This window comes from Mesocricetus auratus, unplaced genomic scaffold (genome assembly GCF_017639785.1).
Source record: "Mesocricetus auratus isolate SY011 unplaced genomic scaffold, BCM_Maur_2.0 Super-Scaffold_100023, whole genome shotgun sequence".
Taxonomy (NCBI): domain Eukaryota; kingdom Metazoa; phylum Chordata; class Mammalia; order Rodentia; family Cricetidae; genus Mesocricetus; species Mesocricetus auratus.
The window spans coordinates 27,770,369-27,795,073 of NW_024429204.1; the positions used below are offsets into that span (position 1 = coordinate 27,770,369).

Genomic DNA, 24,705 nt, shown 5'->3' on the forward strand with positions numbered 1-24,705 from the left:
CCCTAGCCCCGCTGCAGCGGCAGAAGCAGGCGAGCTTGGGCGGAGCGCTCACCACCCGCAGCGCTCACGGCTTCCCTCCCTCCTTCGCAGGGGTGGGGCCCCATCGTTCCCGCCCCTCGGTTGCGGGAGGCCCTGGCGACGCCTCGTCTCTCCCTGCCGCCCCCCTACCCATGCTAACCTTGGGGGCCCGCATCGCCCAAGCTGAGGCCTCGGCTGCTGCTTCTGCCCTGTTGTGAATGCTGCGGCAGTGGCGCAGGAGCTCCCCGAACCCCGTGGGCGTTGGGGGTTCCCCCTGGGCGAGAGGAGAAAATAAAAGGGAGGTGGGCAGAAACTGGCTGCAGCTTTAGGTTCAGTCTCCACACTCCACCTCTGCTTGTCTTTTGGAGGTAAAAAAAAAAAAAAATCCAAGTTGCTGGGTTAGCTCACACCTCGCCCAGCTGGCTCCGCCGCGGTGGCAATGGTCGTGTTCAGGGCTCATGGGTGTTAACTGCTTCCAGTGGTCTTTGGGTAGCCCCTTGTACGTGTGGGTGGGCAGAGAGTTGGGAAATGCGTGTAACACCGGAATCACTATCCTAATTTCTGCTGGATTCCCAACACCCGCAGAAGGGAAGCCAGTCATGCCCTCTGATCCCATTAGGATCCTTCAGGGAAATCAATGAACCCCCAGCAGTGAATTTGTCCTGCGACAGGGTAGTGCTCTCCACGCAAGGTTTGAGGCCCTTGTGCTCATAAAACTTGAAAGACAAGAGGCCAGAAGGGAAAGCAATTGCAAGGCAAATTATTTCTGGGGTAGAAACGGAACCAGAAGAGCCATTCATTCTGTGACTTTGGGGAGCTGATCCCGGAAGACCCCACTGAGGAGGCGACATTTTGAGGTGACACAAATGTCAAGGTGAGAATAGCCATGGCAATGCCCAGAAGAGCCTTCTAGACAGCAGCGCGGAGGAGAAACGTGTCTCAGTCTGCTTGTGGCAGCAGCAGAAGTCTGGTCAGTCATCGGCACCGCTGGCAGAGGGCAAGCGCCCCATCACCCACCATGGGCAGGTTAGGGAAGCCCGCCTGCTGCCCTAGGGTACCATGACTCCTTACTGCCCCGCCTCCCCTCATGGCTGTCCCGTGTGGTACAGAGGACAGTAGAGCTGTGAGCAAGGCTCTGAATCCAGTCTGTCTACAGGAACAAACAAACAAACAAATAAACAAATAAATAAATGAATAAAAAGCAGGTGCTTGCTAGGGGAAGTTGGATGATCAGAACCAAATAGAATCTGAAGGGTCGAGGCCCCTGGAGTCAGAGAGGTCAGAGGAGAGGGAGGGAGGAGCCTGAGGACGGTCATCTAGTAGGATGAAGATGTTAGCTGTGTAGCTCTGGCGCAGCAATTGGCCGCTTGCTGCGTCAGAATTCTTTCCCCAGCAGCTGACCGGTGAGAATGAAACTGAAAATTGGAAAACTCAGGCCCACGTCCTCAATAGAGAAAAACATTTGCTGGTTAGATCGGAGGGTGTGCCTGAAACAGTCTGTGGGATCTGAACTGTGTTCAGAGCAGGGTAGGCTCTGAACAATATAAGTAGATGAATGACCCACAATGAGTTGGAGCATAGCAACAGCTCAGCACAAATTCTGAAGAGAAAGGGTCAAAGGAGAAGGGTTCCCCTGGCTTAAAAGCAACACCCTACCCCAAACCCCCACCCCTAGGCAGCAACATGTTCCAGCGTACTTACTAGGCCCTGCCCAGTCATCACTCACTAGGCACATGTGGCTATGCTGTAGAGAGTGGTTGAGCGTGTCTCACGGAGTTGAGTGTTGACGTATGATCCCCATTGTGAAGTATTCAGAGAGTGGAACATCAAGTTAACCAACCTCTGGTGTTTGGGATCCAATCAGGATTAGAAAAGATGACCGGGTGAGGTCACCATAACTAAATCCTGGTGGCTGTTTGAGAAGAGAGAAACCAAAACAGATAAAATGCACATGCATAGTGCATATCTTGACTTTCTCTTGCCGTGAATTAATTGCCCTGTGGTAATTCAAAGACTATTTCAAGATCCAGGCCCTTGCCTATGGCAAAACCACAGCCCAAACCAACCTCTCTGCTTTGTAAGTCCCCTAGCCTCCAGTAGTTCATAATAGCAACCTTTCTGACCCAATTCAATGCCGAACACCTACAGAATAATTTCCCCTTATTTAGAAGTACATTTCTGAAAGTTTCCCTTTCTCCTCAATTCCTTCCTGTTTTATTTGCCTATTGGCTTGTTTTTGCCACTGCCTAAAGCTATCGTGTCTATATTTTGTTTATTTCCTGGTGTTTTGTTGCTATGGTTTGAATTGTGTGCATCTTCCTCGGATTCATGCATTGAGCTCGTGGCTACAATTTGCCATTTGCATGGCTTCATCTTAGGACATACAGAAATTTTAGGAGGAAATGAGACCTACCTAGAAGAAATAAATCACTGGGGATTTAGTTCTTGAGGCATTCTTCCATCACCCCTCCCTATACCTGTGCCTCCTGTCCACCATGAGGCCAAGAGTCTACCACAAACCTGTCACCATAATGCCCTGCTGAGGTACACGGAGCTAAGAAACTATGAACTGAGACCCCTAAGGCAAAGAGCTGAGTGACATCTTTCTTCCCTAAGGTTGTTCATCAGATCTCTTGTCACAGTGATGAAGAAAGTACCTAAATTCTCAGTAAACAAGATCAAGCCCTAAGCATCCTCGCCCAATGCCTACAAGTACATATGTCCCATGAGAGGCTCTTGGTTCCCAAAGAAATTACAAATGTCTGTAAAGGGACAGTGTCCAGCTGCCAGCACACATTCAGCATACATTTTCACATGAAAACTGTAGGGATTTTGTTTTGTTTAATTGAAAAAAAATCTTCCTAGTGCTTAGTAAATCTTAGTCATTTCAAATTAAAACTAGTATATTTATGTTGTTGGTGTTCAAAAAGCCTTGCTAGATAAATGCCCAAGATGAACCTGGGGCCGTGCAGAAAAATAAAGATGTAATGATCTGTCTCAGTTGTCCACCTGAGTCACCTGGAAAGAAGGATCCTCTAGTGAGGAATTACAGTCATCGAACTGGGCTGTGGGCCTATTTATGGGTCCACTGTGGGTGGTGCCATCCCTAGGCAGGCGAGCCTGTGGTGTCTAAGAATAGTATATGAAGGTAAACTTAGGAGCAAACAGTTAAGCCGAATTCCTCCCATGGTTTTCCCGTCTAGCTCCTTCTTCAGCCTCCCTCAATGATGTCTTGTAACCTGTAAAATGAAATAAACCCTTTCTTCCCCAGGGTTGGTTTCTGTGAGTGTTTTAGCGCAGCAGTGGAAACAAAGCCGGGATAGAGACATAGTATCTTATTACTCAGCATTTAATAAAAAGTGTAACCATCAAATAATGGCACCTGGGATCTTCAGGTACATGAGGAGTTTGGGTGGAGATACAAAGGCCATTTCCAGGCCTCTCATAAAGGACGAAGCAAACTCAATATCAAAGCCATGACTCTGATCCAATTAAACCCCAGGGTAAAGGGACTGGCAGGTAATTGAGTCTGGAAAATTGACTCATTTCAATGGTTTTATAATCCAATGGAGAGAGCTGTTCAGATTTCTAATAGAGGACTTTGAAATGTCATAAAAGGCATGAGACATGGTAAGTACCGTTTGAGGGCCTGTGTAATCACAACACAGGGCCGAGTCTAGCCAAGGGGAATCACATGCCCTATATCCCTAAAGTCCCTAGGATCATGAGATGCCAATGGAACATAATAGCAAGGCAGAGGGAGGACAGTGTATCAAAAAAGGACAGCATGAGTTACAGTCCAAACAACAGGACATTCTAGTATCCCCTACTTCTCAGTCCCAGTCCATCCTATGACGTCAAATCCCAGCCGCTTGCTAATGCTCCAATCTGCCACCTCTTCCTTCCCTAAACACTTCGGATCTTTATATTAGTCCCATTTCTCTTGCTATAACACAACACCAGAAGCTGGAAACTTTGTAAAAGAAAAGATTTATTTGAGCTCATTGCTGGCCAAAAGTACAAGCTGTCATTTTGGAGAATAGGGTGGATCGGTGTGGGTGGGTCCAGCCTCTAGTGGAGGAATCTGGACTCTGTATTATTCTTCTGCTTCTGTAATAAAGCACCATGACCAGAAGCAACCTGTAGAAGGAGGAGTTCGTCTGGGCTTACAGTTCCATAGAGACAATAAGAGTCCATCATGTCAGGGCTCCATGGCAACCAGCAGCAGCCCGGACAGCAGGATCAGATAGCTGACTGCTAAGATCTCCAAATGCAAGCAAGAAACGGAGGGCACAAACAGCAAGCAGCTGAGGCCTCTAGCAAGGCTCCGCCTCCCAAAGGTTCCACACCCTTCCCAAACAGTGCCACCTACTGGAGACCTGGAGTTTATGTATCTGAGCCTACATTCTCATCAAGGCGGACGGCAGGAGCACACTGGCAGAGGTCTTCTATCGCTCTGCACTAGGGCGGAGGAGGCATTTCTCCCCGACGAGTGAGAAGCTTCTGCCAGCCAGTAACAGACAAAGGGTATCCTTTCATGTGTCTTCATAAGAGACGCATAGCTTAAAAATGATGGAATATAAACAACTGACATCCCATAGCATTCAGCTGGTCACCCTTGGGCAGGCTGCTGGATTCATATCTGGTCCAGAGACCGCATGACAAGACAGGGAGCCAAGAGTGGGAGTGACCACTGCGTGACAACCTTCTAGAGGGAGGAAACAAGGGCTCCACAGGTCCATCTTCATCCTTTTTGTGGGCCATTCCACCAGCGACCTAATGACATTGGGACAGGCCACATGCCTTAAAACTTCTACCTCCTTTCACACAGCCACACGGGGACCAAACTTCTAAAGTATTGATCCTTTTTTTCAGATTTTTTAATTTAAACTAGAAACAAGCTTGTTTTACATGTCAATCTCAGTTCCCTCTCCCTCCCCTGTTCCCCTGCCCCCCACTGATCCCCTGTCCCACCCCCTGTCTGCTTCCCAGGGAGGGTAAGGCCTTCCATGGGGGATCTTCAAAGTCTGTCATACCATTTGGAGCAGGACCTAGGCCCTCCTCCGTGTGTCTAGGATGAGAGAATATCCTTCTACATGGAATGGGCTCCCAAAGTTCATTCGTGTACTAGGGATAAATGCTGATCTACTACCAGAGGCCCCTTAGATTGCCAAGGCTTCCTCACTGACACCCACGTTCAGGGAGTCTGGATCAGTCCCATGATGGCCTCTCAGCCATCAGTCTGGGGTCCACGAGCTTCCCCTTGTTCAGGTCTGCTGTTTCTGTGGGTTTCTCCAGCCTGGTCTTGACCCCTTTGCTCATCACTCCTCCCTCTCTGCAACTGGATTCCAGAGTTCAGCTCAGTGTTTAGCTGTGGGTGTCTGCTTCTGCTTCCATCAGATACTGGATGAAGGCTCTAGGATGGTATATAAGGTAGTCATCACTCTCATTATCCAGGAAGGGCATTTAAGTATTAATCCTTTAAGTATAAAGCACTCATACCACAAAACTTGCTCGATATTTTTTCTAATCCTTATCCAGTATATAGATGGGACATACAGATGTCAGAGAGGGTGCCTCATAGCATTGAACAGTAAGAGTGAGAACAGAGGGTCATGTCTGAGCCTCTGACATTTCCTCCAGAAGTTTTGCTTTGGATTGCAAATACCAAATGGTAGGATGATGCTCTGGACGTGGTTACTATGACTATAATCAAATGAGCCGGGCAAAGGCTCATGCTCGTGGGCATATGGAATGGTGTTCCTAGCTGCCCAGTCACCTCCGTTCCAAAGAATATCATGTTATTGTTGCAGACTAATTTTAAATCTGCTTTCATTGTTTGTTGCACGGAAAAAATGTAATTTAGTTCTGGGGGAAATCTAAAGCACAAATTGGTCCAAACTGCAATGATCACAATTTGTCTTCTTGTTACCCATAGATACTGTCAATATTCTGATGATGATAACTACCAAGGTCATCATAGAATGTAAATGACAAGCAGCAACACTGAGCCTTCACTCTTTCCCTGAAAGAGACCCAGCCACCAGGGTGAAAACACTGGACCTTGCTATCGGGGTAGGGATGGAAATCAGGCACATCTCTCTGTAGAGAATGGAGCCACCTGTCCGATAGTCTCCAGCTAATGCCCCGCCCATGCACCCAGGAACACACTCCCTTAGTCACCACCGAAGAACATCACACAGGCCACTTCTTCTCAAATTACTCTCCAGTGCTTGATCCCCACCTGGGTATTAAGCAGCTCCGAGAGGAGGCGGCCAACACAAGTTTCCTTGTGGCCATGGAGAGCATGGCGGGGTGTGGTGGTTTAAATGAGAACTAATCCTCCACAAACTCACATAGTGGAAGACTTTTCTCCCACGTGGTCATGCTGTTTAGGGAGGTTATGGAACTTTTAGCATGTAGCACTGTACCTGAGGAAGCACATCTCTGGGGGAAGCCTGTGAAGGTTTATAGCCTCCCCCTCTTCCAATTCTCTCTCTCCTCTCTCTCCCTCTCTCCCTGCCTCTCTCCCTCTCTCTCTCAATCTCTCTATCTGCCTCTCTCTTCCCTCTCTCTGTCTCTCTGTCTTTCTTTCTCTTCTTCTTCTTCTTCTTCTTCTTCTTCTTCTTCTTCTTCTTCTTCTTCTTCTTCTTCTTCTTCTCCTCCTCCTCCTCCTCCTCCTTCTCCTCCTGCTCCTCCTCCTCCTCCTTCTCCTCCTCCTTCTCCTCCTTCTCCTCCTCCTTCTCCTCCTCCTCCTCCTCCTCCTCCTCCTCCTCCTGCTCCTCCTCTTCTCCTTCTTCCTCTTCCTCTTCCTGCATGTGGATGGAAATGAGACCCTGCTTCCATGTCATGCCTCCCATACCATTGTGGACTTTATTCCTCTGGACTCATAAGGAAAGACTATTTTTCTATGAGTTGCTCTTGGTTGTGGTGTTTGACCACAACCACAGAAAAGCCACTGATATGTGGGGCAAGCTGCAAGCTTGAGTTTATTATTAATGCAGAGCAAAAAGAAATATGTTTGGAAAGAAAGGGTTCCAAGACATCCTACACACACTTTTCTTCTTGGAAACTCAGTAGTTTCCACGAACACCGCTATCTTCTTTCCTCTCTGGGCTTCTCTCTACGTTAGGACAGAGGAAGTCTTGCTTCCCGTTCTGCCACAATCTTCCTGAGAAGCTGCCCGAGGGCATCCTTTCTTTCAGAGGGTAGAAGCCTAAAGGGTAGCGTTAAGATAACCATAGTTCTGCGACAATCCACTGGACTCAAAACTTGCCTCAGTATCCCCATCTACACAGTGGAACAATAATCTGCCCACCCTATTCATCCTTGGTCCATGCCCTGTCCCCAGGCTCTCTGCACCAGTGGTAACTCCATTTCTCCAAGGAATAGCATCATGGGAAGGAGCTCAAGTCAGACACAGAGGGAGTGAAGGAGCTCTCAGCTAAGTGAAACTGGGCCTCACTACATATGGTAATAACAGTAGGGTATTTCTACATTAGCCTTTAAAGTAACTTTATGTGTCCATTAATAGTAGTTTTGCTAGGTTCCTTTAAATACTTAGACTGTGTGAACTACTCTATTCACTGAATGAACTCACTCATTCACCTTCCAGTGGGCATTTACTTATTTCCTGGTCATTCATTGCTCCCCATCTAAAGGACAGGAAAAAAAAGAGATTCTGTAATTAGCTCAATATTAGTTGTAAAGAGGAGATATGCAAATGCCATATGTGCCATCACTGCTTTCAATGCCCTCGGTGCCCGCCACCACCACCACAACCGCCGCCACCACCATCCCCATTACCATCATTACCACCACCACCATCACCATCATCAACACCATCATCACCATCACCACCACCATTTACTGAATGTCTACTGTTTGCCTGTGACATGGGCTGAGCACTTTACACGGATTATTTTATTTAACCCTTGTAACAATTAGGAGACCATCATTATGTTTATTGTTCCCACATGAACCACAGAGAAAATGAGACAGAGACGCTACGTGCCTGACCCACAGTTACATGGCTGAGAAACAGCAGTCTCAGGAATCAAGCCGGAAGTGTCCTATTCCACTGTCTGTGCTTTTAGCTGCAGCCTACTGTGCGCAGGGCATGCCGGGTAGGAGTCTGTGTGCGCAGGGCATGCCGGGTAGGAGTCTGTGTGCGCAGGGCATGCCGGGTAGGAGTCTGGCATAAGCGAACCCTTGGAGGTGAGACAGAGAAGAGAGCTCCCAGCACTGGTAGGCGAGCTAAGTGAGGCAAAGCTTGAGCTAAGGGGGCTTCGTGGGCAGGATTACAAACACACTCTGGATGTGACGAGCGACCGTGAGATACTTCAACCTAGAGAGGTGTGACCCAGTCTCGGCGCTTCAAGGAAGAGCCAGCTACTGGAGGACAGAGCAGGAGTGGGGGAACCAGTTCAATGGGACCAACAAGGATGCTGTGGGACCCCAGAGGGGAGGGTCAGCTGAAGATGTAGATAAACAGGGTTGTCCCCAAGATGTACCACCTGACTTGCCAGAAACAGAAATGAGCACACACAGCGCCTCCTGCCCTTCCTCCTGCCCCTCCTCTGTCTCCAGTAATTGGCCCCCCCGGCAGTTGGCACCTTTCTTTCACTTAACGAAGTGCCTTTTCTTTGGGCTTTAATTGTTAAAGCCCCCCATTTACCTATATCATCTCCGTATTCCAATTACCCACTTCCATCTTACGGCTAATGAGGCCTTAAACCCGAGTGCAGGAGTGCCTATCCCGGAGTCTGCTTGTGGAGATGAACAGACAGGACAGGACACTCAGACAAGGACACGGTTCAGTGCATGTGAAGGAGAGACGTCTAAGACGAGTTCCTCGCCTCCTTTGTCTGCTGGACCAACCCTACAGAGAGCAGATCTCAGTTCCCCTGCGTTCCGCCCCACAGACACAAGAAAAGCACCGTGCCCCGGGAAAGCGGCCCTGGGCCTTGCTCTGGGTGTGAAAGTTTCCTTGCGCTCTAGTCTGTCACAGGCTCACACTGCGTTAGATGCGGGGTCTTTGCTTATCTTGCCAAGGTCTTTAAGGAAGCTGGCATGGGCCAACAATGGAGCGGGAGATTGTGGATACCCTCCCTACACAGTCATGCTCAACAGACAGAAGCCAAGCTTTTCAAACAGCCTGTTCTGGGAAGGAATATTGTCCCCCAAATTTCAAATATTTAGCCCTGGATGGGTTAAATGATGAGTCTCAGCCTCCCCCATAAAACAGGAAGACTATTAATTACTCGGTATTAAGAAACTTAGCACCTGTCGAACTTGACCATGTAGACTTAATACCTGCTAACTGATAAACTATGAATATTACAATATCAATTATTAATATTACACCTGATTTAGAGGGGAACTTTTGGGTGCCAAGCCCAATATCGATCCATGACTTGTAACCCTGGCCTGCCTTTTCTGCAACAACCCAGCTGCATACTATGATCTACATGTAACAAACTGAAGTGTTTTCTATTCATATTTTAAAAATGTTGCTTGTAGGCGATGTTTGCGAAGGCTGCTGCATACAGAACTCACCTGACTGGGGTAAGCCGTAGAAATGGGCTTCCTCACAGCCCCGGAAGCTGAAGGATGACGTCAAACCGCAGTCAATGCTGCTTGGCCCTCCGGAGGCTGCGTTCCCTGGCTTTCATGAAAGGGACGTCATGCTTAAGGACTCTCCACTGGGTCTCGTGTGCGTGCGTGCGCGCGTGCGTGCGTGCGTGCGTGCGTGCGTGCGTGTGTGTGTGTGTGTGTGTGGTGTCAGGGGATTGGCAGTACATATGCTACAGTATATGTACATGTGAAGGTCAGAGAACAGCTCGCAGAGTCAGCTGTCTCCTCTCACCTTTATGTGGGCCCAGAGTGCCGAACTCAGGTCTCCAGGCTGGTGCAGAAAGCTCCTTTACTCCCCGGCGCCGTCTTACTCTCCAGTCAGTTGTTTCTTTAACGGGTGCTGTCCACACATGTGATTTCATCCCAGGCCCTGGGAGTTTGGCCTTCAACGTCTGAGCTGAGGATGAGACACAATTGTTAATGGCATAAACACGCTGTGGTGATGTCATGTCCCAGCTAGGGGTCATTAATCTAGGCTATCAAATGTTAACCTAGTTTTATATCTATTCAGGTCCTTTTCATTCTGCTTGAATGAATGGCACAGAGGGTCATTATGGCCCCTTCCACACACACCCGGATTCCACTGTGCGGGGAGTGACAGGTTCACTGTGCACCGGAGATGCCTTCAGGGTCCAGGCTCCAGTCAGAGCATCTGTCCTTCTCTGTCCTCACTGGATAAAGCAGGTCCAGCCTGAAGTCTGCATTTGGGATGTGGGCGGATCACATGATCTCAGAGCAGCTACCTGGCAGGTATTCTGATTCGTGCTTTTTTTATTTCCAGAACCCAGAGGAAGTGTCCCCAATATTGGAAACTTCTCCACGTGGAGACACAGTCCCTCAGCTAACTTAAATATCACAAAAGGATACAATTAAGGTGTTTCCCGGGAACTCCGTGATGGCACAGATTTTGTGTTTAAAATTCTTACTTAGGCTTCACCAGGTGATGGTGGTGCACACCTTGAATGCCAGCACTTGGGAGGCAGAGGCAGACACATTTCTGTGACTATGAGGCCAGCCTGGTCTACGGAGTGAGTTCCAGGACAGCCTCCAAAGCCACAGAGAAACCCCGCCTGGAGAAAACCAAACAAACAAATTAAAAAAAAAATCTATTTCATTCCCAGCCCTGTGTTTTTCAAAGTGGCACTGGGGAAACTCTGCCAGCCTTCTCTCCCTGGATAGCGGAGGAGCCACAAATGACTTCGGCCTCTGGTAGGCTGTGGTGCGGCCCAAAGCTAACCCAGACCCCAAGTCCTTACTGTTGCCTCCCAACTGGTTCCTCAGGCCGCCTTCCACCCATCACTGCTCTCCGCCCTGCATTTTTCTTATTGTTTTCAGCCCTGTGTTGTGTGTGGTCTCTGCAATGATAACTGCTTCTCCAGAAGATTAATGAAGTATGGGATAACTTAATATGCATGACACTGGGTTTAGTCAGAATTAGTTGTGTCTTGATTTTTCCTTCGATGCTGCAAATAGACCATGAAAAGAACGTCTTTCTTCCTCAAACAAAGAAAAAATCTCTTGATCTTGAGTGAGCGTTTTCTTTATATACATGCCATTTGCTTTTTTTAAAGTAAAAAAAAATATGTTTTGTGAATGGAAGCTCGCGGGTCAGGGTTTGCACGATTTTGTCTTCCAGGAGACTTGAAGATGGTTTCCAAATCCAGCTTATTTAAGGCGCTATGGACAGCACCTGCCACAAGAGGGAGCAGTTCGTGAATGGTAGCAACAAGTGTGACTGTGTGGTGATGGAAAGAGAATCAGGGAGAGAAAAAAGAATTCTGCGGAAGAGAAGACGACTGGTCCCAGCCTCTGGGACAGACCTTACTGTCTGTCCTTCCTCATCTGTCTACACACGGGGCTACGTGACCTAGAGAAGGCTCCGGAACCGTGATGAGTCCTTCCTACCTTGGCCCCAACCTGTACCTGTTGGACAATACTCCAAGTGCTTGCTTGCAGATGTTGTAAATTTCTTCTTCCTCTTTATTTTTCCCCTAAAGTTCTTGTCCTATTTATTATTTGTGGCAAAAAGTCAATATAAAAAACTGGAAATGAATCCATGAAACGATTATATACCATTTATGGTCTGTATGTATTGGACTATCGCTGGGTTTGTGGTTGTCAAACTCTGGGTGAAATGTTTGCTCAGGACGGGCTCCCCAAACAGTTCTGCACACTAGGGCTGGATGCTCTACTGAATAGCCCAGCGTGTATTTGACACTCCAGACAAGAGTAAAATATACCCATGGAATCTTCCCCCTTTATTAGGCTACAGATTCAAATATCAAACTACGTTTGCTTTCAGACCGTGGGCTACCCAAACCATGTCTCCTTTCGTCTTGGAGAAGGGGCGAATTGTCACAATAGACTCCTGTGTGCTTCTATGATGCTCGTCTGTGAGGTTTCTTCGTCACCTTTAGCACAGGTTGTTATGGGCTGAAAATAATGAGGACAGCTACTGTTCATAGAATACATACTCCCTTATGTTTTGAGAGGGCTGCTTTTAACTGATGTTTGGTTCGTTCCCCTAACCTTGCTCTGGTTGGTGAAATACGTGTAGAAGCAAAAATGAACAATTTCCAACCTTGCTTCTCCACCCACATTGAGAGCAAGACACCCCAAGCAAAGCTCTGTGACACAGAACTGTCTGCCTACTCCGCCACACTTGTGATCAGGTAAACAAAGCGTTAATGGGCTGGGCAGTGGTGGCTCACGCCTTTAGTCCCAGCCCTAGGAAGGCAGAGGCTGGTGGATTTCTGGGAGCTCAAGACCAGCCTGGTCTACAGAGCTGGTCTCAGGACAGGCTCCAAAGCTACAGAGAAACCCTGTCTTGAAAAAATAAAAATAAATAAATAAAAAGCATTGGTGGAAAGTCATCCACATCTTTTTCTAAGCAAAAGTATTATTTGCCAAAAGCTATTCTCTGGTACTCTTTCAATGGAATGACAAGATCCTTCCAGGAACAGCTAAGCCAACAAGTATTGTCTGCACCCTAGACTGGGTCTTGTGGGGGGTGCTACTTGCTGATGCTGAAGGCACAGGAGAGACTCCACAGCCAGCCATGCAAGTGGGTCCAGTGCGGGAGAGATGCCCTGTGAAGGCCCCTCGGAAGGACCAGGATAAACACTCTGTCTTATGGCCTTTGAAGAATGGCCTGGTGGGTATCTTCTCTCTAGTTTATCTCAGCACTCACGCTTGTTTAATCTCTGTTCTACACAATTCCCTTAGGGTGGTCTTATTGACTCCCTCGTGTTGGACAAGTTGGAGAAAAATCTTTGGTGCATCTTCACATGTAAATGCTTGCTTATGGAATCTTTTGGCTTTAAAAATAAGCTTCTGGCCGGGCGGTGGTGGCACACGCCTTTAATCCCAGCACTCGGGAAGCAGAGGCAGGCGGATCTCTGTTTGTTCGAGGCCAGGCTGGACCGACAGCCTCCAAAACAATACAGAGAAACCCTGTCTCGAAAAAAAGAAAAACCATAAATAAATAAATAAATAAATAAATAAATAAATAAATAAGCTTCTGCAGTTGTTACGAAGTGGGGTTCCAACATGGAGGTTCTAGTGCAGACTTAATTCATAAGTGAATGGACAACTGGAAGAAGTCGCCTGTCCTCATAGTTTCGCATTCTGTGAGCCTAAGGTGAGGGCATGGGGCAGATGGTTTCTTGATTCTGGTCTGGAGTTGGTTCTCCCGTGGTCCAGTTAGGTGGGGAGGGGAATCCTGCAAACCCATTTTACAGTTGGGGATGCTAAAAAGTGGAGAGCTGAAGGCAAGGGTGTAATTATTTCACTAGACTCAAGATAAATGGGTGTGTATTGGGGAACAATTACACAGAAAAATTACAAAGAGCCGCGGGAGCGTTTCTCTGCCCTTCCTACCGGATCAGCTGACCCACCAGAAAAGACTGCGCAAAGGAAAGCCAAGCCTCAAGCTTCTTCAGTCCAGTCCCCCTGAAGCCACACCCAAAGGGGTGTGGCCACAGTTAAAGGTTCACAGGCAAGATGCCTACAGAGGGCCTCAGAGGTATCCTCAAAGCACAGAACAAGTGAAAGCCACTAGGGCCTTTGGCTGCCAAGATGGAAATCCTTCAGACTGAAGCTGAGGTCCTGGCTTCAATCGAGGGAACACGCAGGCGTGCGCGCGCACACACACACACACACACACACACACACACACACACACACACAAGCATGTTACAGAGTCTCAAAGATTGGATTTGAGTTTTGGCTTCATAAATCCATGCCTGCTTTTAATACTGGTGACATATCCCTAAGCCTCAATTCCCTGGCATATAAATATGAGAATAAACATGCGGGATTTATAAAAGCAGCTCTAAAATGACAAGGAAAGTGTCCCCCCTACAGTGCCCGGTGACCGGTAGCTGCTCTGCGTTGGCTACTTTGTCTCCCTTTCCCCTCGGAAGTCAGAGGATCCAAGTCAGCCCAGTGTTCAAATCCAGACTCTTCTGCTCTCTGCCTGTGGCTCTGAGCAGTTTGGAAGGCATCCTGTGCCCCATGCAACTTGGACTACCATATGCAACAAACGTGGAGACGCCAGGAGGCCAGCGCAGGCTCCCGGTGCTATGCTCTGGGCACAGGCGACACACTGTGGGCACTAGAGCCGCTGTTCATCCATGAATAGACTAGGAAAAACAGGCAGCGAGAGGTCAGGGGAAGGGACCAGCAAGCGATCCTGGCATGGGATTTCAAGCCAACCTTTCCTTTCAAGTCAGACTCGTACTAACAGGGACTTAGAGCAAGAACTACAGATTGGGGGAAAACAAGCCAACAGTTACACAATGAAATAGCTCCTTTTTAATCAACGAATTATATGAACCCTAATTTCTAAAAATGTTAATGGGGAGTATTATGCGTTCATATGCAGTTCTGGAAGATTGATGCCAGTCTTAATATCTAGAGATGCCCTTCAAATTTCCCATCTGCCTGGAATAGGTCTAATGTGATAATAAACAGGAAATTGACTGGGCCAGGGGACATGCAGTTCTGTTTTGTACCATAAAATATAGGCGGCTGCTGACTTCGAATATTAATTAGCTGATCCTTCCTTTCCAAATTAAGAACTCAGCTTTGTATTACTTGCACGGATGCAATGATTTGGCTCTGTGATTTCGAGTGCATCAGATCTCATTCACGAAAATATTTTCGGAGCACTTAATCATTTCTAGGACCTTCCAGGCAAAGGCTGAGGTAAAAACCCTAGGAATGCCATGGAAAATCTCTCTCCACCTAAGAAGCTGATGTGGGGGGTGTGGAGAGGAGGATGAGAGTAAATGTGCTTATAGGGAATTGTTCTAGAAACGGCCCCACTTTTCTGGAGAATCCAGGTTGACTTTACTTCACAGTCATTGGGAAATGTGTGAGCTCTCGCCTCCTTTTGCTTTGGTCAGAACATTAATAGGTGTTCCTCTTTTTTTCCCTCTGCTCCCTTGTTTTTTGTGGCTACGCTAAGATATTTTATTAATTTTTAAATAAGAAGTTGCTGCACAGTCAGCACATGGCAGGTATTCTTTGAGGTGCTACTCGGGGAGCTGGAGGCTGCTAGGTAGATCACATGCAGTACCTTTACCTTCAGGGGTCATGGCTGAAGGGCAGGCTCACAGGTGACTGTGGAAGCACCCAGGTGACAGAATTCACTGGGTGACAATGAGTGCATGCCGGGGCTGTCTCACTGCCCTTAGTTTGTCCATGAGTGCCTGCAAGGAGACCTATCTCAGAAGGCTGGTGCTAGGGTTACATGAACCGAGCGATCTAAAGCGGTCTTCACTCCACTCTGCTAGACTGAGGACCCATCACTGTCTGCTCTCCTCCTGTTTGCCCCTGGGCTTCATTGTTTACTGACTCGCTCCCTGGGCTCCCCACACTGGGAGGAGAGACATGCAGTGTTCTGCCTTCCCACAACAAAAACAAAACCTGAGCTGCTGTTCTGTGTCTAGATACCGCTTTCCTTCGGGGATCTGTGGCTCCCCCTCCCACCCTTCACCAAAGCTGCTGCGATTGCACAGGCTTCGGTTTGTAACTGTATCCCAGAGCTCTGGTGCTGATTCTCCAGTAGATTTCCCTTTCTAATCCAAGTACCTCCCGAGGCACACTCTGAGGACGGTTCACCTGTACCATTGATGTCTTGCCCCTGGAGCAGGCAGATTCCATAAGGGCAGAGATCTTTCTTTTTCCTGTTTGACACACTGAGAGCAGGGAAACACGCCATTTCAGTTTGGAACTCATTTGAGAGAGCTGGAGTGCTGTCTGTCCTGAGTCACCAAGGATCCTAATCAACAGTGTGACAAGTTCAGGCTTTCCCCCTTAAATGTCACAAGAGAAGCAGCACTTCCTTTTTATTACCGTTTTTTTTTTTTTGAGGAAGTGGACCCGAATCGGTTGACATCTTTGGGTCATGGCAGTTGCCATGGAGAGACCTGAAGAGTTCAGGAATGGATGGAAGGAGGTGAGTGGGAGTCACTTCAGGAGCAGGAGAGATGTGGGTGGCTCTGATTCGGGTGTGAAGGCAAGGAGATCGAAACAGCTGTAGTGGGCAGGCATGGAGCTGTCAGGACACGCAGACCCCAGGAACATAGGGAGGACAGAGGGAGAAAACCAGAGGGCACTGGTAAGTTTGAGGTAGGCTTGGATCATAAAGCACACATTCACATAGTTTACTGATAGGAGTAAGGGTGAAGGTGTGTGTGTGTGTATGTGTGTGTGTGTGTGTGTGTGTGTATGCATGTGTGTATGTGGGGAGGGTCATACATATGTATGTGTGCGTGTATGCGCATGTGTGAGAGAGGTAGACAGTGTATTATGCACTTATATGTGTTACATAGTGTACTATGAATGTGATGTATACTGTGCCGTGTGTGTGTGTGTGTGTGTGTGTATGTGTGTGTGATATAAGTTGTACAGTTAACAAAACTAAGGTAAGATCTGCTCTTTATAGTCACCTAAAACCACTCTGCATATACACAAATGCATGATGACGTTAGGTGACCATGAAGTCCAGATCCTACATCATCTAGAATCCACTCAAAGCAGCAGTCAGCAGGTTCATTGCCATTCAGAGATTTCTCCCTTACATCGTTTGTGCTTCAGTCACAGGAAGCTGTTGCAAATGCCCGATGCCAGCACTATGAAGATGATGGTGGCCCTAGGCTTCTCAAAGGATGGAGGGGGGACAGCCGTCAGACTGCTGCTTGCAGAAAATTGTCATTAATTGGAAAGCTGGGTACATATTTACTTCCTGGTGTGTGTGCACATTAGTAGGGAAATATCCACAGACCATGCATGTGGTAAACTGTACACATCATGAAGATTAATAATTGAAAGAAATGTCAAAATTGTCATTTCCAATCACCTGCTGTATTTGGGAAGAGGAAAACTCCATGAGGAGTAAAAGGCGCAGATGTGTGGACTGGATGTTCCATCCTGTTCATGAGGAAGGCGAGAGCTAGCAGTGACCCTTGCCTTAGCCACTGGCTTTATTGCTGTCGTTCACTGTGTGACGTCATAAGCACAGCGAGATGCCCGTCTCTTGTCTTATTTTATCAGTTAACGAGACAGGTGGCAACGACCTGGACTCTGCACCTCTCTTTGTCTCCGTGGTTTGCAAAACATCTCAGTCAGTGTTCCCTTGCTATGAAGAGACACCATAATCGAGGCCAACTCATATAACAGAAAAGCATTTAATCGAGGGCTTGCTTACAGTTTCAGAAAGGTATGTCCAGGTCATGGTGGGGAGCATGAAGCAGGTAGGCATTTATGCTGGTGGAGTAGCTGAGAGTTTGAGAGTTTTACATCCTGATACACAGGCAGAGAGAGAGAGAGAGAGAGAGAGAGAGAGAGAGAGAGAGAGAGAGAGCAGAGACAGAGACAGAGACAGAGACAGAGACAGAGACAGAGACAGAGACAGAGAGACAAAGAGAGAGACAGAGACACAGAGAGAGACAGAGACAGAGAGGACAGAGAGGGGGGATCTGGCATGGGCTTTTGAATTATCAAAGTCCACCCAAGAAATACACTTCCTTCAACAAAGTCACACTTACTATAACAAGTCCGCATTTTTCAATACTTCTAATATTTCTCAGTTTCACTCTCTGGCAACTATAGCTAAGTTTTCGAATATATGAGCCTATGAGGTCATTCTTGTTCAAACCACCACATATGCTCCGTGTTTCATTGGAGCAAGGCTTGGTGTTCCTGGTTCTGTCCACTTACAGTTCAGCTCATATGGGGAAGGCAGGAGACCTCCTCAAGGGCACACCATGCTTCCCTGAATGTCAGTTTACAGATACAGCAAAAGAGACAGAAGCAAAGAGAAGACGCAAAAAAAAATTGAGCACAAGAAGAAAATCTGATGATGAGGAAAAATCAATTAGCCTTAATCCAAAAACAGAGCCAACTTCAACTTTAATTGATTTCAAATAAAATGCTTCTATCCGTATTCATGAGATGTCCTACATAATGGAAAGTTATGCTTACATTAGATATTAGCATCTTTGCGTAAAAATTGAGCTTCTGCAATTCTGTCTCCTGCATCTTGTGTCAATCATCCCCACTTAGGATATCCAGATCAAGTTTCTAAAAGTGAAAATGTACTATACCATTACATCATCTACAACACCTTATCGAGTCTGTGTTTCAGATGGTCCAATGGCTACCATTTCCCATGAGACAAAGGATAAAGCCCAAAGCCTAGCTCTCACCTACCTAAAGGTTGTGGGTGTTTTTTCCTTAAACACGACAGAATACCTGACCATAAGCATCCTACAAAATGAAGGGTTTCTTTGAAGAGGATACAGTTCTCAAGTAGGAGATTCACAGTGGGAGTGACTCTCCACCTCGGCAGTGGGGTTATGGGGCTGTAAAATATCTTACTCACACCTGGGCAGACCCGGAAGCAGGGAACAAGGGAATCCAGCTCACATTTTCTCTTTTATTCAGTTTGGACCTCCAAACCATTGGAGAGTACTACCATGTGTCTTTCTTGGGTAACCCTCTCTGAAAACTGATGAGCACCGAAGGGTCCCCAAGAGACTCTAAATCCTATGATGCTGATGGTGAAGGTTAACCATCACCCTACGCAGTCCAGCTTTTGCCTGCTAGTCTCCTCCATCCATCGGCTTCCCATCCCAGTCCTTACCGCCCCAACCCAAATACCGACTTGTTCCAATGTTTTCCACCTTTCCTTACATTCTGCCCTTGCCCTTGCCAGTCTCTGCTTGCTTGGTTTCCTAAGAACACAGTGACTCATCTTCCCAGATTCCGCTGAGTGTCATTTTCTGCAGGAGTCTTTTCTGACCTCTCCCGCCCTAGATGGATTCTCTGACTTACTCCTTTGCAAATTCTTGCACCACACTGAGTCCAACACAGGCTTCTCTCCTTCCCCACAGAGACTGCGTGGCATCTGTTTCTTTAAGTTCCAATCCCCCCAAGACTGAAACTACCTGAAGCCAAAATACATGTCATTCCATTTTTGCATCCCTACTATGCAACCCAATGTTGTCATTCATTAATTTTATGAAAAATGGCAAGTCCCTTCCAAGTTCCCTGTGCTGAGCTAGTAGACACCAGAGAGACAAGGGCCTTAGAGTAGCAAAAGTCATTTTGGAATTTTGATTGCTATTGTTTTTGTCAAAATCTGCCTCTCACCTGCTATATTTTTTTTTCAGTCTCAGTGTATTAAAGATTAGGAATATCAGCCTTCCTTGCAGGGACGTGTTATGAGCAGAGCACTCAGCGGGAACATAAGACATTTGAGGGATGGAATGCAAAAAGAAGTGATGGGTACACCCGCTGAGCCATTGTTTTAAAGGAGATGCCTTCCTTGTCTTCCCCCTGCATCTGGCTTGGCTATATCCCATACAACAATATGGGATAGAGCTGCTACTGTAAATCATGAGGTGATGTTTTTAGATTGAGGATGGTGGAAGGAGCTACAACTCGGATGATGTTGCTTCACCCTCAAGCCTTCAAGCCGTTCGTTTCTGAAGAGCTTCAAAACCTCTATGAGGGTGGAAAATTGTCATGGACCTTGCTTAAAGTGTGCTCTCAGGATTGGTTCCTCCTGGTTACAGCGGCTCATGCTATGCTTGCCTATTATGTAGGTAGCGTCTAAATCAGACTTGAATTTATCTAACACAGACACCCAACACATGGATAAGGAAGTGCGTAAGTGAGCAAACAGATAGCTATAGGGCTAGCAGGAACCCGCTAGAAAAAAAGAAGAAGTGATTTGTCACAGCAGACAGACAGAGCATCACGGCTATTGCTTGAGTGACAGGGCAGCGAGAGCAGTGGGTGGAGGGAGTCCTCTGTCTCCTCTTCACTTCTCCCGCCACACATGGCCTTGCCTGTTCCCCAGTAGGATTTTCCCAAGCCACCACCCTAATTCGTCTCCTCGCTACCTGTTCCCTTAACCATGGCACTGCAGAGTGAGCTAGCCACTCCGCCCTGCAGGCTTCCCCAGTACTGTTGCCATGGCAATCTTCCCCTGGCATGGTACTGATCAAAACCCTCAAGGGCTCCCTATTGATTTCAGGTAAAAGGCCAGCCTCTTTAAATTAGCTCTGTGCTGTGGACGACGCCACTTTGCCAGCCTCTCCCCCCAATTATGTCCTCACCCATGCTCCTCCTCTGCCCTGCAACACACTTGCCATCGCTGTTCTCCGGATCCACTTTCAAGACAATCTCTTTCCCCAGAATGACTCCAACCATGCTCGCGGCCAGCTGCATCCTTTGTTCGAAGCCCAACCAAACCTGTTTTATCTCATTTTCTGGGAGTATTTTTATTCCTGAGCTTGTGAACCAAACAAATGATCACCATCCTTTCTAGGACATTCTTCATCTTTTGCATCCCCCAAATATCATTTAGCACAGCTAAACCAGGGTCTCATGAGTGGAGGGATGGAGAGAGGACAGTAGTGACAATATGGACATTATCAACCATAATCACTTAGACATTTGTAGAGTGCTCATAAGACATCACATGTAACACGAATACTGTAAACCCAGAGGTGATATTGGGGTTCACTGAAGATCAGAGAAGCAAAGTAACCAAGCCACCAGAGAGCTCTTACCTCTCCTAAGACTGGAAAGGGGACCCTGTCCTCAACATGGCTGGAGATTAATTGCTACAAGACTGAATGCCAAGTGAATCCAGAATGAGACCGTGAGATTCTGTCTTTTATATCTCTCTAGTGCTGGGATTAAATACGTGAGCTCTGTTTATCTTTTCGGCTGATTCACTCTCATGTAGCGGTAGGTGGCCTTGAACTCACAGAGATCCATCTGCCTCTTTCTCCTGAGACCTGGGATTAAAGGTGTGTGCCACAACTGCCCAGCTTCTGTGGCTGTGGCTAGCTTTGCATTCTGATCTCCAGGCAAGCTTTATTTGATCATAAATGATACATCGCCATAGTGATGTCCTATCCCAAGGTCATTATGTGGAGTAAAACACAATAATCCTGTGGGGCTAGCACCACTTGGGAACTTATGAAGGTGGCAGCCAGAGTAATTAAGTCATCTGCTTAGAGTTACTTGGGGAAATTTTGGATTTTAGGCATTTAACTCAATGTGTGAGCATGCTTAAGCCATTTCATATTACCCAGTCTTCATGATGGCATCTCCCAACAGGTGCACTGAGACTATTATTTGCATGACAAGGTATGCAGGAAGTGACTATTTCAATTGGTACACAGTAGTAGCCTAATTCATGCCAGCCTCTTGCCTTCAGAGCTGCATGCCTTGTGTTTCTCTGGCTTACAAATATTTGTCTATGCTGAAAATAACATTTAGCGTTGGACGCAAGTGCTTCTCAAGAGCAAGCATAGCAGTGTAACTGACTAGGATATAGGATACTTGGAGTCAGGTGACATTCCTTTCTTCACTATTATGTTAGTAACTGCTACAGTACATGCTAACAAAAGACATATTTCAAAACTCATTCAAATACTTTGGAAACTAGACATGAGCAGGGGTTGCAGTTTTACCCTTAGTATGTGAGCAAAAGAGACGGGAAGGGGGGGGCTAGTATTTCTCCTTCCCATTCCTCTGTCTTGTCACCAGGGATAATGATGGGATAGTTAGTGCTTATTGATCATGCAGAGAGACCAGGGCCCTATAGATGGCATAGCACTAGATGCCACAGGAAGGAGACTGTCCCCAGTCACATATATGTAGGGAGTGGGTGGAGAAAAGTTTGGCTGTGATTTCTTTAAACCTCGGTAAACAAAGCTCTGTTACAGAGACTAAATTACACCCTAACTAGAATTGGGAACATCATTGCACTGATGGCTGAGTGACCTTGGAGAGGGTACATCAGCATTGCCACCTATGCCATGCGATTGAAGAGAGATGAGACAATGTGTATGTAATGCAGGTTCTCGGCACACGCTAGGGGTGCTGTGATTTCAATGATTGTTATTACTATTAGGGGTCAGCCTCACTTCAGCTCTCCAGATACCCCGATGTCTGGCTGGGGTGCTGATTCCTGCTCCTGAAATAGCTGGTGCGATGATCTCATCCTCCCGTGTTTACTGAAGCCTCTGCACAAATCTCTTTCTCTCCAGTCCCTCCTGCTGATGTCATCCTTGCCCTCCCTCCCTTGGCTGTGTGCTAAAGCACAGCATGGCTCATCTCATCCCGGGAGGAAAGCAGAGAGGGAAGTCACACCCCACAGTCACCAGGACACATTTTTCAAAGGGCTGAGGCACTGTATGCTGTATGCCCAGGGAGGATGCTTTTCTTACAGAGCTTGCCCCAGAGCCTGGAACCTCTGTGAGTACTACACAAATCATGTCATCCTCACATGCTCCTCTTTGGTCATTCTCACAATTGCCCAGATGCTGAAACTGAATGTGGGAATGTGAAACAAGGATCCCAGGGCCACACAGCCGGAGCGTGAAGGAGTAGACGGCCAGCTACCACAGGAGAGCGGTGCCTTCCCTCAGATTGGCTTGCCATCTGAGAGTGAGAACATCAACAGGCACAGTTTGGACTCTTCTTTGGAATTTAGGGGGAAACCCTTCTTCAGAATATGTTTTTGTGCCCTGCTGTTTGCCTCTGAGCAATGAAACTCCAAGTCACTCCTCTCCTAGTGAGAACTGAGCATGAAGGCACCTGAAGGAGACAGCCCCCAGGCTCTCCAGCTGCTGCACACAGCTTCGGTTTCTAACAACGTCCTCTCCAACTCTCCAGGTTATGTGTGAGTTTAAAGAAGAGAGACACTCCCAGTTCTAAGAGTAGAGATAAAAAGGAAGCCACAAACAACAATGATAACAGCAAATAACCTATGAGAGCAAAAAGACGCCACCAGGGCTCGGAGAGACCACACAGGCGAGCGGCGGTCCTCCCCTACCTAGATTCTACCGTGGTATTTTAGCTGAGATCTTTGCCATGTACTGGATTTTATTTGACATCCTTTGAGGAAACAAAAATCACAGTCAGTAGAAGCAAAGACCTAAAGGGAATAAAAGCGCACAGGCAGGGAGACGAGTTCCCAACAGGGCAAGGGAATCTCTCGGCTCTGAGTCCTGCCCCATCTTGAGGGTTCTTGGGCAGATTTCCATTCCTCCCAGAGCCTCCGTTCCTCTACTTGCAAAGGAAGAAACCAACCCTCAGCTTAGAAACATTGTGTCATCGTTCTTCCATCACGTTCAGAAATCTTAGACCTGCCCTAGCTCTCATGATCTTCTCTGGCAGGAAACACAAAGGAAAACATTCATTCATAAGTTATGAAGTACCAGCACTTCTCAGAATAATTTCTGGATTAAAAAGTGCTCACCGAGCCGGGCGTTAGTGGTGCACGCCTTTAATCCCAGCACTCGGGAGGCAGAGGCAGGAGGATCTCTGTGAGTTCGAGACCAGCCTAGACTACCAAGGGAGTTCCAGGACAGCCTCCAAAGCCACAGAGAAACCCTGTCTCGAAAAAAAAAAGTGCTCACCGGGGCCGAGGAGACGGTTCCGTGTGCAAAGCACTTGTGCAACTCAGAGGACCTGACTACAGATCTGCAAATCACAGGTAAAGCTGAGCTCATAGATTCTACCTGTAATTCCAGGTCTCTTACAGCGAGACGGGAGACTCATAGGTCAACTAGGCTTCCATACACCACAGAGAACAAGAGACCCTGTCTCAAATAAGGCAGAAGATAATGGCCAACTCTCCATACACACTCGGTGGCAATTGTCACCCTCACTGACAGGACTGACACAGGCAGACATGAATGCACACACACACACACACACACATACATCATACACAAACATATACAAACATATCACATACATGAAACACATACATACTCACTACACACACATACACAACTCTCACAGGCAGAGATAATCTTTTAATGTACTTCTTGGCTATATAAATCTCAGATATCAATGCATAATGAATGCATGGAAATTTGTATTCAGAGGGAGCTGCATCTCTGGACCCAGATTGTACGTTGAGCATCTTAGGTAAGTTTAATACAAATTGTGATGGCTTGGTTAAACTATTTTATCAATTTGACTGTTGTCTTAGCTAGGGTTGCTCTTGCTGTAACGAAGCTTGACAGCCAAAGCAACTTGGGCAGAAAAGGGTTCATTTGGCCAGCTGACCGCCCCTCCCCCAGGGTCATCTGAGAGGATTCGAGTGCACACATATTTCTGTAGTGTAAGCAACCTGTAAGCTCCTGGGGGACAGGAGTTAAGTTACAGGAAACTGTGATGCAAATTTTCCATACTCACAGCAATGTAAACTCATTCTGTCAGGTACAGATTATTTCAGTGGGTCGGCTCTCATCATAACCAGTCACAAAGGCTCCTCTGAGCCACTCACTAACAGTGAGGTGGACGGAATAATTCACACACGATGGCTATTCAGCCAAGGTTGGCCTCAAACTGGAGATACTCTCATTTTCAGACAACCGAGTGCAGGAGTTTCATGAAGGGACCACCCCAAATGTGGTACAAATCAGCTTTCAGGATGAAAAGATATTGTTTTTTTCCTCAGCAACGGTCCTGACCTGAAGTGCTGCTGTAATTAAGTTGGCTCTAGTC

General features: G+C 47.2%; 1 long non-coding RNA gene across 2 annotated transcripts; it reads left to right on the forward strand.

The window, feature by feature from the left end:
- The first annotated feature begins 8,178 nt into the window (after positions 1-8,178).
- On the forward strand, positions 8,179-11,719 carry LOC121133672. Of its 2 annotated transcripts, none has more exons than XR_005870627.1 (4): positions 8,179-8,265; positions 9,541-9,585; positions 10,166-10,404; positions 11,291-11,719. It is a non-coding gene; the product is annotated as an uncharacterized LOC121133672 (long non-coding RNA). The 2 variants fall into 2 exon arrangements; XR_005870628.1 differs by having other exon boundaries at positions 8,194-8,373.
- The last annotated feature ends 12,986 nt before the right edge of the window (positions 11,720-24,705 follow it).